This window comes from Aegilops tauschii, chromosome 2 (genome assembly GCF_002575655.3).
Source record: "Aegilops tauschii subsp. strangulata cultivar AL8/78 chromosome 2, Aet v6.0, whole genome shotgun sequence".
Classification (NCBI taxonomy): Eukaryota; Viridiplantae; Streptophyta; class Magnoliopsida; order Poales; family Poaceae; genus Aegilops; species Aegilops tauschii.
In genome coordinates, this window is record NC_053036.3 from 642,295,372 (window position 1) to 642,311,255 (window position 15,884).

Consider the following 15,884-nt stretch of genomic DNA (forward strand, 5'->3'; position numbering starts at 1 on the left):
CTCTCTACAGCGTTGCACACATACGGTGTCATCTTGCCAAGACAAAGAAAAAATAAATTAAAAAGGAAAACGAAAAAAGGAAAAAGGAAGAAGGAAGAATAATAGACAAAAAAAGTAAAACATAACCAGATCCCGGTCTAAGGTCGCGTGGTTAAAGTAGCGGTCCTTGACGAGGGAGGTAGGTGGTTCGAATCCTCACAGCTCCCATTTTTGCGGATTAAGACACGAAACACGTAAATGGGCCAGCCCAGTGCGCTGCGGGGGTGTGCGCCCATTTGCACCCATGCCTGTAACGGGCGCAACGTGCGTCGTTTAGGGAATGCCTTCCTAGACACACATAGGGGACTCCGCAGCAGCGTGTCACAAGCGCTTTGGTATGCGAGGCCTAGGCCTGGTGCAGCTATTCACGTGTGTGGGGCCCATCAGGAACTTGTGGCTGGTGGGGCTTATGCTGCTGACTGGATTCGACTAAAGATGTACTAGCTGGCTCAGCAAAGACACATGAGATTTTGTCACAGAAAATAAAGGAGAACAGGGGGTTCATCTCTATCTCGCCTTCAGCGAGTCCACCTTCCGACTCGCTGAAGGGGCAATCTCTTTTTCTCTTTTTCTTCAAGTTTTCGGTCTTTTTCTCTTTTTCTTCAAGTTTTCGGTTTTTGTTTTTTTCCTTTATTTTTGTACTTTTGTTCATACTAAATATACATTACATAAAATACTCTATAAAACATTTGAAAAATGTTAAACAAGTATTTGAAAATGTGGAACAAGTATTTTGAAAAATTAATCGAGTATTTGAAAAATGTTGAACAATTATTAAAAATTGATGATTTTTAATCAAGTATATAAAAAATAATAATCAAGCATTTGAAAAAAAATGTTGAACATGTATTTCCAAAATGTTGAATAAATATTTAAAAAATGTTCAATGTGTATAATTTTTTTAACCATGTATTAGAAAAATGATGGAAAAAATTGATCATGTATATAAAAATATTAGTCTAGCATTTGATAAAATGTTGAATAAGTATTCGAAAGATGTTAATCAAGAATTTAGAAAATGTTAACTGTGTTTAGAAAAATGTTAATCATGTGTTAAGAAATGTTAATGAAGTATTTGAAAAAATGTTGAATGTGGATAGAAAAAATGTTGACCATGTACAGAGGGAGTATTAGAGAATGTTAATCCTGTATTTGAAAATGTTAATCTAGTATTTGAAAAAAAGTGTGTATAGGAAAAATCTTAATCATGTATACAAAAAATGTTAATCTTGTATATGAAGAATGTTAATCAGTGAAAAAGTTTAAAATGCGTATACTAAAAATGTTGATCAGGTATACAAAAAATGTTATTCTTGTATTTAAGAAATGTTGTTGACATATACAAAAAATGTTGATTGAAAACCATAAGAAACAAAGAAAACCAGAAAAAATGAAAACCGAGAAACGAAATAAATCAAACAAAACAGAAATTAAAAAAATGAAGATACAAATGCAAATAGAATGAAAAAACGGAGAAGAACAAAGAAAATAAAATGTTAAAACAAAACAAGGGGAGAAAACCGGCTCAACTTGCTTCAAGTAAGTCGCGCCCTTTTAGTTATCACGAACAGAGGGCGGGCATGGTGGCTAGTTGCGCTTGCTTTGTTCGCGGCAACCAGGGATTGATCCGTCGTGCTTCCCCCTTTTCCCTTTTATTTTTCTTAAACTATGCGCGAAAATGCGTCGGCCTAGTAATGACCACCATCACGAAAACTTCGACGTGAGACTTCCTGCGGACTCGCTTAATGCGAGATATAGACGCCACGGGGAACAGGTCCCAAGTCCCAACGTGCATGGTTTAGTGGTTTACAGGAGATTTTATTGGATCAAGAAGATTTTGGGCTTGTTATGCTAAGGGTACATTGAAGGCTACCACGGGACAAGTTCTGGAACAAGGTCTGCCCGTATACATTAGTAGTAGCAAAAGTAGACAAGAGAAAAAAATTATGCACCAGGTACAGGAATCCATCCGGGTCAAGTTTGCAAGGATGTTTTTTTCTGGTGGGTCAAGCTTGCCGCATTCAATATTTGTGGTGTTCACTCTCAGATAGATGAATAAAGAAGCTAGCATGATAACGATACATCGCTGTTGTCGGATATCGTGACTTTATGGTCAAGTGTGATGTGTTGGACGGATACTCCAGGAAGTTAGAAACACGAAACAAGAATTCAGAAGAACTTAATTTTCATGAGAACTTTGACTATCATGGAGAAAATAAGGGATTGCAGTTGCAGATAGAGTCTGTGACGTCAAGGGAGTATCAGTGGAGCTCTTGCATAATGGTTTGAGTCCAGGCACACGGAGGTTAGCGCGTGGTGGCTTCAAGATGGCGTTCTCATATTTGGCAAAGGTGGAGTGTCAAAATTATGTATCAAATATTATGTGTACGAGTCAGGCTACAGACTACAGTTGGACTTTTAATTAGTGGTGGGTTAGGTGTTTGAGTCTAACATTTTAACTGGAACCTATTATATAAATGCACCGCGAGATAGTCAAATATGCTAAACATAAGTTGTAGGCTAAGACGGAGATCGCAAGAGGGACAGTGGAGACGCCCGTGACAGGGGTGGCTTGACCGACCGTGGCACGGCAGTCCAAGCATTGTCTGGCGTCCTTGGAGGGCTGATCATCGGTTTTGTATCATGTGATTTGGTAAATGGGAAGAAGTGTATGTAATCATGCCTAGAAGATGTAACCATGTTGGTGAACATCGATAACAAATTTTGATATTGTGCTCGTGCTCGTTCTTGTCCTCCACAGAAAGAGCATGTGGCTCGAATTATTTTAACACCACCATCGACCTCGACAGTGTCCAACACAGTCCCACCTCGTCAAGGCATCCATCCTCCATGGCATCCACCTTGACTTGCTCGGTACCTCGCCTGGGGTTTCTTCTACCCCCACTGTCGGGGATATACCCCGCGGTGTAACCCGGCCGGAAGTATAACTCGGCTGGACTTGGCGACTCACTAATGACCTGCCTTGACTGGACGACTCACTAAGTGACCCACCCGAGCCTGGCGACTCATGGGTGACCCGGCGAGCGGGTCAGAGGAACGACAAGACCCGGCAGCCCAGAAGGCGGTTCATGGAAGGTCGGCTCATGTTATGGTGGGCCGGTTTATGAGGAAAGCACAAGGAATATTCTCCTACAAAGGAAGCAAGACTAGGACTCCACTTGTAATACACTAGTCATAATCCTAATAGGACTCCACATGTAACCCGCCCCTTCAACTTATATAAGGAGGCGCAGGGCTCCCCAAAGAGGGACGAGCAAGAAGAAACAATCTCTAGGGCTAGATACAAAGAGCCGGCTTACCAGCGACTCCCTCATGATCATAATGAGACCTAGCCACAAACAACATGTAGGGTTATTACCGGATGATGTTTCCCGGGGCCCGAAGCTGTCTAAATCCTTGTCTTATGTTGCGTCTCTCGATTCCGCCCAACCCCTCTCAAGCTACTACATAGATGCGTTGGCCTCGCGACTAAGTCCTCACACTAAGGACATCTGTCGTGACAATTCCACGACAGTTGGCGCCCACCGTGGGGCTCGCGCACGGTGGTGTTGAGTTCTTGGAGGGATCTCTTTAAGGGATCGAGAAGCTCGCTTTTTTCCAGATGAAGAAAAGTGGGCACAGAGCAATCACGCAAGATAACCCGGGCTGGAACAGTTGCCAAGCTCTTCAGAAATTCCTCCGCCGGCTGTTTTCCTAATTCTATTGGTTAATTTTGAAAGTTGGGAATATGAGATTTAAGTTCGAAGGAGATTAGGGTTGCTTGTGTGCGCCGCCACAGGTGACCTAGCAATCTGCTAATCAGGAGCTAGACCGGTTTCGGGGGCTCTGCTGCTAGAAGTCTAGACCAACAGAGTTTAAAAAAAGTGCAAATCGCCAGGGCAACAGTGGTTTGTCCGGCAAAGCAGCTACATTTAAACCGCGAGCCGCTGCCGTCAAGTTACAGCTGGCGAAAGCAGGTCCCGAGACAGATTTGTACCGCAATCACCGAAGACAAGTCAACTTGCATGGGAAAACTGGAATAAACGACGGGAGTAAACTTGGCAGTTTGAGGATTCGATCTCACGCCGCATAGTCAACAATTGACTCGCCAAACACGGCCCAGTGACCTGACAAGTTCTTTGCTACTCCCTCCTTTCCGGTTTATAGTGCTTATCTCAAAATTTTAGTTTTTCCATTTTATAAGGCTCAATTTGGTTGGTTTTCATCACATGTTCAGATTCCAAGGTGCATTAAATCATTGCATGCAAGTACTAAGAGAAAATTGACCAATGCATGTAATTTATGCATGCATGCATTGCAATTAATGCATTGGTAAACATATACTTTTTTGAGGAAAACAAGAACATTAATTGGGTGCTTTTGCAAACTACAAAAAGTATTCCACCACTCACCATCTACCTTGGTTGGTGAGAATTTTGAATTGAGCCTTATAAACCGGAAAGGAGGGAGTACCAATTCAAGTACGGTGGAGAGCCACTCCTACTCGGACGAGGCCAGGCATCTGCTATGCTTTAGGCTGTCCATGTTCGAAATCCACGTGAGGGCAAAAAGTAGCTATCACCAGATCAACTAGATCGGGATCGCGCCATGGCGCGAGGGTGCCGGTCCCAACGTTTTGATCAAGCGGGTAATACTAAGTTAGTAGTAATTCAGGTTTAGCATGTGCTATTAAATTATGATCACTGAAAAGTTTGTTAATACAAATAAATAAATTTAAGTTGGACCTTTCCATGATCAAACTTTAGTTTCTTTGAGTGTTCCTATAACAAAATCCAATCTACATGAAAATAATTTTAAACTGACTGAATATTATTTCATAAAAACAAATGGTTAAAGCAATGAATCTTCAAAATAGGCACTTCTCCAACACATTTTCTATATTCTAATTCTAATAAAGCCAAGTGCAAACCTAAACTTACGAAAATATTATCAATTTGAAAACATCCAGGAATGTAGGTTGACTAAAAAATGTCAGTTTAGCACAAAGCTACAAATTGTAGAATTCACAAAAAAAAACTAAGCATAAAAAGATATCTAATGCAGAAAATTGCTGAGCCAGATCAATTAACTCTAAATTTTATTTATGTGACCTAGAACCCGAATATGTCAACGACCTGAACCAGAAAATTGCTGAGCCAGATCATTCTTACTCCACAGTATTCATCATCAACAATGAGTCTGCACTTACACCTTGACATACACCTTCAAGCAATCAAACCTTAGCCCAATGCAACAGAAGCATAGCTCCACGAGCAGATAAAGCATTGAAACTATAGGTGCAGAAGAAAAGTAGAAGTAGAAATAAAGTAGGTGCCTCCTCTCCGAGCGCCGCTGCCTCTCCCAGTGCCGCCGCCTCTCCCAGTGCCGCTGCCGCCATAGCCCCTTCCCCTAGATCCCAATGGGGTCGGGGTGAGCACCGTCGATGATCACCTCGGCCTCCCCCTGTGTCGTCTGCGGCACAGCAGAGGTGGTCGAGCCATCGAGGTGAGCAGTGGTGGGCAGCTGTACGGTATGTCCTCTTCTTTTTCTCTTTCGTCGACGACGCCTCCGCGCCTTCCAGCGTCACCTCGCCAACCACCACCAACAACAACATAGGGATCTATAGCTAGTGTACAATGAGTCTATTGCAGAAACAGAGCAGAGGTAACTTGGAATGGAAGAAGAAAAGAAGTTTATTGCGTGGCAACGACCTTGTGTGGGGTGGACGACGTCGTCGTCAAGGTCTAGGTCAATGTCCTCCTCGTCCATGGAGGGAGGGCACCTACTGCATCCAAAACGAACAAAAAATAAATAAGCAAGGGTTGACAAACAAAGCAAGCAATTTTTTTACAGAGAAATAGAATGCCCAGCTCAGAGCAGAGTACAATCTTTTAACTGGAAATATCTGCAAACTGATGCAAGTGTGTAGAAACTTGGCTGTATATGTAGCATCAACCAATCCTCTCATATTATTCAGTGAATACTGAGACTATGTAAACTCGAACACTATGAACAAGATCTAGAAACAGTGTCATAGCAAAGCAGCAATAAATTGGAAAAAAATTGTTTAGATGCATATAGATTGTTTCCTTACTTAAAACCGAAAGAATTCAGAGTGAGGGCCTAGAGAGGGGCACTGAAGATGGCATTCTGTTGATGAATGCTGAACAGGGACGATCATCACTGGAGATTACACTTGCTGATCAAAAGGCAGTGATGGAATCCCTTCCCCTGGCATGAGTTTCATACCAGTGATGGCACTTCTTCTTGCTTGTTGAGGACTAATCCCAGAAATAGATTATTTTTCCTGAAGCTCGGTGAAGCACAACATGGGCACGGACACATCAGTGGATCTCTACACGATTGATGTAGGTTGCATCCCCTTGGTGACAATGAGGACCCCAACAATGCTTCTCCTGCATTGTGCGACCAGTGAATGCGGACACCATCACAAAATTTGTTTAGAGTGAGTTCACTGAATTCTGTTGTGTTCCAAGTTTCAGGTTGGCATGAAGAATTTGAATGTTGAATTATTATTTACATTTCCATGAGCTTACCTTGTATATTAAAATCAGAGCTCCATTCTATAATAATGACACAATATACTTCCTATTCATAATTCTGATCACATTAACAAATTCTAGAAATACATTAGATTTTTCCTTCAATTACGACAATAGAGGAAAGCATTTCAGAAGATGGGTGTTTTTTTTAGTGTCTTAAACAAACACATGTTTACATGTGAGCTCACCTCCTTGCCGGATAAATCATTGGACTGGATCATGGTCTCCAGTAGAAGCATCCTCTCACAAAGCATCTATAGTATCTGCGGAAGAAAAGTCTCAATAAGATGACTCCATGACATATACTGTATTTTCTTCTAGTAAATCAAGGAACAATACACTTGATTTATGAAGAGTCGATGGTATGTAAACTTATTTAGCAACTCTAAACATACACTTCTCATCCAAAATTTATTGACCCTACTACATTTGTATTTCAAGAGGTAGCTACTTCAGAAAATGATATAACAAGAACATGTTGATCTCCACAATAAGAATTGTATCTTTTAACTATAGATAATATTTTTCCTTGCAAAGAAATTTCCTGAATTACATTAGGACAGATAGAAAGCATATCATCAGTACTATATACAATGCAACTAAGAGTTTATTAGGCCATAATATGCCTTTTTATGGTAGCCATGGTAACTTTAATGTTCATGTCCCGAAAAGTTAAAGTGAGAAGTCAAGAGAGATAGAAAAACTCCATGTGTTTACCCACACTGAGCATGTAAAAATATACAACCCGCAGAAGCATCAAAGAACACATTATTAGAACCAGCATGGTCCAGACTCACTCTGAAGCAACACTAATAAATTCACATCTTGTACATGCCAAAACAACAAAAAAATGTATTACCAAGAAGCAAGATGAACAAAAGCATGTGCCTCCTGTAAAAATGTGAACCACCTGGAAACTGTCTGGCCATACAAAGAACAACGATTATCAAAAGAAAACAACCATCGAAAGAACCTTCCCAAAAAAATGTATCTGTGACTGAACGCCTCCATCTCTATCTCTAACGTGTGATGAATTATGAAATATGTCTTGGCACTTAAAGATGGATCAACAGAGGATGATTAAACCATCTCACAAAAAAGTGCTAGGTACATGCATCAAAACCAATTATTATACTACAAGATATAATTAACGGTCAAAGAAAGCATCTTGTTCTTTTAATAAGAAACAGTGAAAACAACCCGTAGCAAGATAATAAGGGCATTTTCTAGATATATCTTGGTCATTCTTTCTTTCCAAAGCTAGAGAATATGTTTGTAGTTTAGTAAGTACCTCTCTTTTAGATGCATGTGGTCGTGGTCGCTGCAGCAGGCGTCGAGGATGCCTCAACCTCCTCTTCTGTCTCTACAGCCGACACCCTGTCAAGCATCCGACTGACAGGAATGAACTGGTCAACGGGCACATCTTCAGCTGGGATGCCCAGCTCATTGAGGAGCTTTCTCTGAGTAGCATTTCTGACACCTACAGAATAACAAGTTACTAATCGTAAGTGAAACACAAAACTGAAACTCATTGCCGGAGATACACAAAATAGAAACTCATTACCCTCCCGAACCTCTCGTATCATTTAAGACATCCTCGTGGATAACAACACCATCTTCTGGCTGCCAAATAATTGTAATTATTAGTACATAAATGTGATTAATCAAAAGGATTAAGACATCTCAAAAGAAAGCATACAAGCTATGAAGATCCAATGTAAGTTCAGAGAACACACAATTCAATGCCTCGAAGCTACAACATATGTGTACTTGTGGCTCCCTACATCGTCACTAATTAATTCAGGCATTTTCATGCGCACAAGAGGCAACCATGAGATAAGAGAAAGAAACACAAGAACACCAATAGACAGGAGCCCACTTTACTCATTACAAGTAACATGCACTCGCCTTACATAATGACTAACACCATTGATCAATGAACTGGAGTGTAGATGATGTGTACCTGATCAGAGTAGTCTTGCCTACACCAGGAGGTCCAATCACCAATATGGAGCCACTTCCCACCACCAGATCATGGATCATCTCCGCGCTGCCAGATAAGGACAAATCAGGCACTAGACAAAATAAAAAAGGCAACCAAAACCTAGGAATCTAGGCAGACCGCAACAAAAAACTCCTAGGAATCTAATCATATCCGAGCACCTAATGCATCCAACCACCAAATTAAGAAAGGCAACAAAAATCTGCCACGAAAATATGCATGAGAACAAGTCTCCCGTAAAGCAACAACAAATACCAGGGATCCAAGCAGACCCGAGCACCTAATCCATCCAAAGGAACCCGGCCAGATCCAGGAAGGAGCAGCCAATGCATCCAAAAAAATAGCCAGATTCGAGCAGCCAATACATAAAGAAAGCTACTGGAGCCGCACATAACAACTAATCTACATATATTCGCTCTGCTAAACAGGAGGGAAAGGAAGAGCTCACCAACCAGGAACCTTGCAACCTCTCAACACGGCAGCAGACAGCAGGCCGACAAAAGCCTCGACAAACAGAACAAACAACATCTACAGCGGACCTGCAATAATAAATTCAACACAAAATCAATGGAAACACAAAAACCTAGAACTGAAAGAGAAGACCGGCATCTCTATCAATTGCTTCCTCTGAATCCCTACCTATCAGCTGCCTCCTCTGAATGAACAAATGCAACAGGCTTAACCGTAAAAGTAAGAGGTTCCTCTGTATTATGTATTATGTATTATGTGTTGTGTTATGAATCAACTAAGCAAGGAAGTAATAATGCGATGAGATATTGTCCTTTTAGCAAGGAAAATATTGTCCTTATCAGGGGCATGGAAATTAAATTTAGTCAATACTTTAGTTCCTAGTGCATGAATAAAAAGAGATCCCTACTTTATTTTTTACCTAGGCAACTTCTTTGGCCTCTCACATTAGATATTTAACTTGAAACAGAATAGGATCTTGGGTGGAGGCGGGGAACCTCACCATGGTCGGGATCTCGCGAGGAGGCGGCGCCGGCGGCGGGGTAGAAGGGCCTGCTTCTCATGGTTCCTGGTGCCGGATCGATGCACCGAAGGGCCTGGCACTGGTTGTAGAGAAGGAGGCGACCGTTGGGGCCCGGCTTGATGGCGGCGCGGATCCAGAAATTATGACCTCTTTGCCTGCCACAACTCTTTCTGCCATGCAAAAGACATTCCCTGTGCTGCAATGTAAATAACACGAAATGCATCTACTCAAAATCTATTCACTTGGTACATTGTTTCCTTAATCAAAGATGTGTAGAGCACTGCAAAAATTAAAACCAAAGTGAGGATTTACAAGGAATCTCATTAGTCTTAAAATTGAAGTTTCCAACCTCCGTATCCTAGTATATGTTATCCACATTTAGCATTGAAGGTCAAGTTTCCGTCGTCTGACTCAAATTAACTAAGAAGAGCTAGCTAGTGAGCTGCGGCTACTAAAATCAGTGATGCTAGAGCATCATAGCTATGGTGTGAGAGCAACATACATTTTATTTTAGCATAGGAATTGTAACAATGTCATAGGATGCCTTTCAGCAATTCTCAGTTTACCAGGTTGTGTTTATTTCTGTACGGACTTTCTATGGGTTTGTCTCAGTTTAGCAGGATATATATACTGAGAAGTAGACTGAACTTCATGTACCTATTCACAAAAGCTCATGTGGTATCCGCCAGATTAGTAATTTGTAAGGTTATATGTACAGGAAGGAACACAAAAAGGCACCTAGGTTGCACAAACTGTCGATTCTCTTCTCCAAAATAGCAAGCACTTCTATCTATTTAAGCATACAAACTTTAGAAGTTTTTCCAAGAAACAGAAGTTGATTTACACAAACTATTTGTCATGCATGGATCATAAGAGAATACAAAAATAAGCCTTAATTCAAACGCTAAGTGGTTCATGTCAAACCAAATCTTAGGTAATTCATATTTCTGAATATTTCTGCCTTTTGAACATCTATGAATAATGATTACCATGAATTATACCAATAATTTCGTAGCCGAGGTTTGAGAGTGAATGGCATGGCTATGTCCCTGCATCACAACATGATGAGATGTCAGTCATGTTCTGAACCATTGTTTACTAAAGCTGAAAATACAGACGTGCTTAGTTTAGGTATGGAAAAGTCTGAACCATTCTGCAGTTTGGAAGTTCGTACGAAAATATGAAGAGCATCCAAACACTTAAATGGTTGGCATAAGCTAGGTTAAAGAAAATCACACAGGCTTGCTCAATTGGCGAGCACTGTGAAACTAAGAAAATGTGTCAACTCATACCACTTAAATATCATCAGTATTAGAGCGTAAGTTCTTACGATTTGAGAACAACCTTCAGGTGTGTATGTTATGAGTTATGACCCTGGCCACTTCTCCCCTGTTGTGGCCTCCTTTCACCCAAATCCTAGCCATGAAGAAGGGGGCGGCTGGAACATAGATGCAAATGTATGAATAATTGAGAAACTGGAAGAGACCGTGAATTAAAAGGAGATTGCTCAGGCCGGTAGCCATGCATGAAGAGGGAGGGGTGTTGGCCTGCTCCTCCATATCCACCTCCTCTGGCCAATCTACCTGCTGCACCTACAGAGACAGGATGAGGAAGGGGAGGTCTAAGAACCTGCAGCAGCTTCCCCATTTGCCTTCCTTCACATAACCGCAGGCACTCGCGCATCAAAAAAAGAAAAGAAAAACCAGAGGAAGAAAAGGTGAGGAGGGATCCATACCGAGGCTCTTGGAGGGGATGATGCGTCCCCTACACCGCCGCCTGGTAGATCTGGCCGCCACCAAGGGAGAGGCCGGCGACATGGGCAGGGAAAGGGAGAAGTTGAAGTCGCCGATGGAGACGGCAGGGGAGGGCGAGGGAACGGGCAGCGGCGGCGGCAGGGGAGGGCGCGGCTCCACGCCTCCCCCGCTCCTCCTGTCATGTGCACGCGAGGACGAAGGTGGCGTTCCTAGCGGCGGCTCCACATCTCCCTCGCTCCTCCTGCCGCGTGCACGTGATGACGAGGCGACGACACTGGAGAAGTGGATGGTGGGGATCCAGTGGGTTGGGCAACGGAGACGGCGGCGGCGCGAGGGCGAGCGGTGGCGGTGTGCGAGGCAGAGGAGGGCGAATGGAGGCGGCGGCGCGAGGGCGAGCGGTGGTGGCGTGCGAGGCAGAGGAGATCGAGAGAGGGAGAGGAGGAGGTGGGACGAGCTGGTTCGAGGCGGTCGGTGGCGGCAGCGGCGGCTTGAGAGAGAGAGGCGCGCTGGAGGGGAGAGGAGGAGCTAGGGTTCGAGCCGGCCCTTTTATACCCCCACTGCATGAAATGACCAAAATGCCCCGGTGGGGGCATGGTATTTACATTTTGTTGCCATTACTATTCATTCCAGCAGTGTCAATCCCAGATCCAACGGCCCAGGCTTCTCCAGATCTCGATCGGACGGACGAGAACGCATCAAGGGAAACGATCCAACGGCCGGGAGTGCCTGAGCTCTAAGAAGGCTTGTACATCCATCCTTCTCTTATTTCTGGATGTGGAAAGGACCCATCAGTTATTATTTCTATACCACATAGAAAAAGTGACTTGGCACAGATTCCTAGGTTTGGGATGAAGAGCCGTACTCAGATGGGATCGTGTACTAATCACACGAGGCCAAAATCAACTACTCTGCCCCCGGGGTTCGCTCGCCGAAAAATCGACCCGCCGCTCTCCACGGCCATGGCCCGTGCGCCTGCGTCCGCACGGCTCCAACGCCTCCGCGGCCGTGGCCCTGCTTCGCGGTCGCCGCCAGCCGGCTCGCTTGTTCAACCACCTCTGTCTTGGTGTCCACTGCGAGTTGCCGTCACCTGTTTGATTACCGCGCCTCGGGTCGCCCCTGTTTGGTTTTACCTCTGACCCGCTGCCCCAGGCATGCTCTCCTGCTGGTTGCCGCCTGAAGAAAGGAAAGGTGGGGAGATGAGTGGACGATTGAAAAAAAAGGGTGGACGTTCATTAGGTGATATCTTTCCTGCTGGTCATCCCAATGCATCAGGTGATACTTTTCCTATGTATTTTATCAGCATGTTAATTCTTTTTAAGAACAATTACTTGGGCATGTAATATTGTCTCGCAGGACAATTGTTCATAAGGCATTATACTGCGGGTATGGAGCACGCACTGATAACATTCTGCAGCGACGTTTTCGTCCGTGCTGCACTACCCGATGAACAAACGTGCGCAAGTTGCCGCCCCTGTGGCCCGGTCTACATTAACTCGCCCGTCCGCGCGGCTTACCGCGCCTGCGGCCGACTCTCTCATCCGTGCCGGCTTACGATACCGCGGTCGACTCTCTTATCCGCACTGACTTACAATACCGCGACCGACTTATCTGTTGCCTGGGCGAATCCGGTGACATCCCTCTAAGTATATTTTTTGGCATATATTATTTTTTGTCGAGTCATAATTACTTTGGTCTGTATATTTGTATGTGCAGCAAAGGTGGTGTCGTGTTGTGCCTCTGAAGTGTACGTCAGCACCATCACGCACCGGCGTCTGCGTCCGCTTACTGATGGAACAGGTGTGCGTAAGTCGCCACCCGTGCACCTTAATCTACATCAACCCGCCGGAGCCGCGTTGAGCTGCCCTTGCCGCTTTGAGCCGCCGGGGTTATATTAAGTCGCCGGTCTGCCTGAGCCGCCAGAAGTATATTGAGTCGCTGGTCTGTCTGAGCTACCTCTGTCGCGATAAACGTGTCATCCGTCGTCCAAACAAATCAGGTGATATCCATCTGAGTTTGCTTTATTAGCACATGTTGTTTTTGTCAAATAACAAGTTTGTCCTTGCCTTGGTCTGCAATATTGTTTATGCAGGGCAATTATTTATGACATATTATACCACGGAGATGGAGGCATGCCAACATCTTTGGGCATAGGTGGTCATGGTTACTCAACGGACTCCCGCACCGGCTTACAATGCCGTGGCCGTCTCTCGTGACCACACCGGCTTACAACGCCGTGGCCGTCTCTCGCGACCACGCCGGCTTACAACAAGGAGGACAACTTGCCCGTCCGCACCAGCTTACTACGCCACGGCCGGTTCATCTGTCTGTCCCGCCTCATATGTTGCGGTCGTCTTTACCGTCTGTCTCTCGCGGCCTGGTCTACATCAACACACCAGGCCGCACTTGTCTGGATGAGTTGTTTATTGAATATGAGCAAGTCACTACTTAGGAAGCCTGGTTTTCTTCCAACAATTTGGAGGAAAATTATCATATATTATCAGCCGCTGTCTGCACTGGATGGTTCAATGGGCAGCCGCGTAAGTCGCTGCCACTACAGTTTGGTTAAACTTCAAACAGCTCGTTGGAAGGAGCCATTGGCCGAGTTGCTGACACGGCTCATACGGGATCATTTATAACCCACCGCAGCCACCTCAACCTTTTGTGGATTCACATCGCGTTATCAACGCCAATGATATACACCTTCTTCTATGGTCAAATATGGAGAATCTCAAGCCAACTCTTCGAGTCATCTTGAGACTCGGGGGCTACAATGGTATGGCTCGGCAAAATTAGCCGGTTTCAATGAATTCAAGAACTCCAGGTCATTAAAGGGAAGATAACCCGACCCTGAAGGCTACCGCTTTATTGGCGAATATTTAAAGGCCGTCAGAAAATTTCCGGCTCAAAATGAAGATTCCGGTTTAAAATATAGCTCAAGAGACATCTCTCTCCCGCAAAGCTTTGAAGCTCTCAAAACCGGTTCAATATCCGGCTCAAGGTAAATTTGTCCCTTACAAAGCTTTGAGGCTCTCAATATCCGGTTTAAGAATTTCCGGTTCAAAAAGAATTAATCTCTCGCAAGTTCGAGTTCTCAGACAAATTAATGGTTACCAAAGAGAACTTGCTGCCATGATGCACGGTTCGAAACATGGGTATCCTGCCTTATGGCTTATCTTATTATGGTCACTTGGGGGCTTCCTGCTCATCCGGCATAGCTATCAGTACCCTCTTGATCGGTGCAATGCCTAAACTTATATGGTCACTTGGGGGCTTCCTGTTCAAACATAGGTCGTATTCGAACCAAAGAGAACATAGCTGTCGATACCCTTTTGATTGGCAAACTGCCGAACCCACTTGGGGGCTTCTTGATCGTATCCGAATCATAGCTCAACCCTTTGGGAATCGACGTGGATCGTATTCGAATCAGCGTCGCTAAAAAACTCTTAAGGTCATTTGGGGGCTTCCTATTCAAACATAGGTCGTATTTGAACCAAAGAGAACATAGTTGTCGATACCCTCTTGATCGGCATCGCCAAAGCCACTGGGGGCTATATGATCGTATTTGAATCTTAGCTTAACCCCTTTGGAACGGTTTACTGATCGTATTCGAATCAGAAGCCTCAAAAATTTTATCTGTTTCTCATACAGTTTTTTGTAATCACAAATATTTGAGTTGTCACAAATATCATATGTGCCGGCTTTTACTGAATTGGGTTCTCACCCTCACTGTCCGGGTCATATAAACCGGCGGTATCATTCAAAGGATCATAGGGATCTTGTGATCTACTTGTGTGCAGGATAAGACTATATTTGGGTGGTTACCCGCCCTGGCTTTTGACGTTAAGTCGCCAGGGTATATGTTGTTTAAATTTTATGCAGGGTTTGCAGAACTATGACTTATATAAATGCTTAAGTCCAAACTCATCATTAAAATTGATGCTTCAAAATGATTATATGTTCTGGATTGTCTCAAAGGCTATAAGCCGTCGGGTTATAAAAATTCTGGCTTACAATGGAGGCGTATTAAATCGCCATCGGTCAAGAGCCGCCGGATATTTAAACTCCGGATTTACTTGTCAACCGATGAGGTATTCAAATCTTTAATAGCCAAAACTGGCTGGATTTTCATGATGATATTGAATTATTGAGGTTTTCATACCGGCTTATATTATTCAAATCTTGAATAGCCAACATGGCTGGATTTCTATTGTGATTATCAATAACCAGTGTTATGATTGAGGTTTTTAAAGTCGCTTTAGCGCAACGGCTATTATTTTTATCAATGGGCATGATTTATTTTACAATGGAGGAAATAGTCCCGAGTCGCTGCAGGCTTACGACCCGGCATTTGGGGGCTACATTGTTCAAATCAAGATAACATCAAATGTGCAAGTCCCATGTCACTGCCAGCATGCACCATGGCACTTGGGGGCTAATGTAAAGTCATTTTTTGATCAACTTATTGAAGACCCAACTCATCCCATTGTAACGAGCCGGCCCTTGGGGGCTACCAATTGCTCCCGTCAAAAAATTCA

At 43.8% G+C, this 15,884-nt stretch overlaps 1 long non-coding RNA gene across 8 annotated transcripts; it reads right to left on the reverse strand.

Moving 5' to 3' along the window:
• Positions 1-5,120: 5,120 nt before the first annotated feature.
• Positions 5,121-11,842, reverse strand: LOC109744606 (uncharacterized). Of its 8 annotated transcripts, XR_006670859.2 has the most exons (13): positions 11,331-11,842; positions 10,926-11,033; positions 10,585-10,644; positions 9,575-9,791; positions 9,053-9,143; positions 8,566-8,652; positions 8,167-8,225; positions 7,894-8,082; positions 7,462-7,523; positions 6,791-6,865; positions 6,134-6,455; positions 5,751-5,824; positions 5,121-5,659 (listed from the first exon to the last, which is right to left on the reverse strand). It is a non-coding gene; the product is annotated as an uncharacterized lncRNA (long non-coding RNA). The 8 variants fall into 8 exon arrangements; XR_005769503.3 differs by having other exon boundaries at positions 5,121-5,824; positions 10,597-10,644; positions 10,940-11,033; XR_005769501.3 differs by having other exon boundaries at positions 5,121-5,824; positions 10,940-11,033.
• Positions 11,843-15,884: the final 4,042 nt, after the last annotated feature.